This window comes from Xiphias gladius, chromosome 10 (assembly GCF_016859285.1).
Source record: "Xiphias gladius isolate SHS-SW01 ecotype Sanya breed wild chromosome 10, ASM1685928v1, whole genome shotgun sequence".
Lineage (NCBI taxonomy): Eukaryota > Metazoa > Chordata > Actinopteri > Istiophoriformes > Xiphiidae > Xiphias > Xiphias gladius.
In genome coordinates this window covers 17,451,976-17,453,528 of record NC_053409.1, presented here as the reverse complement: position 1 = coordinate 17,453,528, position 1,553 = coordinate 17,451,976, and positions in this window count along the sequence as shown.

Sequence of the window (1,553 nt, the reverse complement as noted above, 5' to 3'; positions counted from 1 at the left end):
CTACATGCCTAATGGCTGCTCTGAGTGCTCCAGCTCAAGGTGTTTGAGCCTCTAAATGGAGGGGTATTTTTATCCTCCTCGCTCACACATACACACGCACATATTAACGAACACTGTGAATGCTGCGTATAGCCGTAGCTGATGTCCGGGTGCACCACAGGGAGAGCAAGGGCTGGCCAGTTGGCACGCAGCGCTGGCAGTACTCAAGTTGCTGATAGCTTTCAGGGGCCTTTGATGTTCTTTGCATCCCCCAGCCCCCGCACTACTCCAACCCCCTGGCCTCCCCCTCGCAGGAAATTGCATTCTGTCCACTGCCATAGCAGATAAATGAGGCAGGAGAGGGGCTGCACACTGTCACCAGCCGACCTGGCCTGTCTCACACTGCAACCTGCAGTGTGTTAGCCGCGTGTGCTCCTATCCGGCACCCATGGCTGGCCTTGGGGAGAGAGAATGCATGTGCATGCAGACATACACACATACAAATGTGGACAGACGCATAAACAGAACTGTAGACAGGTTTGCCGTTGTATAGTTGCAAACACACTCACTCCCGGTAGCTTAGATGTGTAGATGCTACCAATTGATTCTCTGCAAGTTCACAAAAACACAAAAAAGAATTAAATAACGAAATTATATGGGCAATCATGCAGGTATACAGAAAAAGTGGGTACGTGTCCTACAAACTCACAATAGCAGTGGACACATACTACATGTATGCTTACTTTATCTCTCTGATATTACATTCAGCAATAGCATCTCACAAGGATAACAACACTCTTCACGCTTGCAGCTAGCGTGTCACATCTGATTACATCATGGTGAGATTCCTGCGATCCCTCCGTAGACATTGTCTGGGAATGTTGAGAAATAATACAGCTAAAAAGGACTGCTCACGCAATGGGAACCCCAGCGGTACTTATGGGCATGGAGGTGACTAGAAATTTACGGGAAGTAGCCTATGAGCATGTGTGTTTGTGCGTGTGTGAGATCATGTTTTGTTGATGTTTGAGATTGTGTGTAAGTGTGCACACGTGTGACTGTGCGTGGTACATGTCTGACATCATGGCCGTGTGTGCAAGCGACCAGCCTCAGTATGTTCAATTAGGGTTGCACTACATGCGACAGGGTCCACTGTACCAAAATAAGTTACAGCTACAAGGTGATGTCAGTCCTATTGGAACCAATTAGTACAACCCCACCCTCCATGTTAAAGGCTTGGACCCCCTACACTAGGGGGGCACTACGCCACAATCCTAAAAGCTAAACTGGTGTTCTCCAAAAAATGCCAAACTAAACTGGCATTTCACATAGTATTCTCGTCAAATATTTAAATAGTCAAATTCCATTTCCATTTCCAAGCAATGATAATCATCCCGCTGACCTTGACTTGTATCCTTCTGAGGCTTTATTAACGTGTTTCAGAGCAATTATGGGAACTTTAAGGTGCACTTCCACAGTCCCAAGTGTAAAGTTTTATGTTGTGTTTGACTCATGGAGGCCATGAGCATGTTCATAACATGATACATTTATTACTTTAATATATTGTTGTTTAT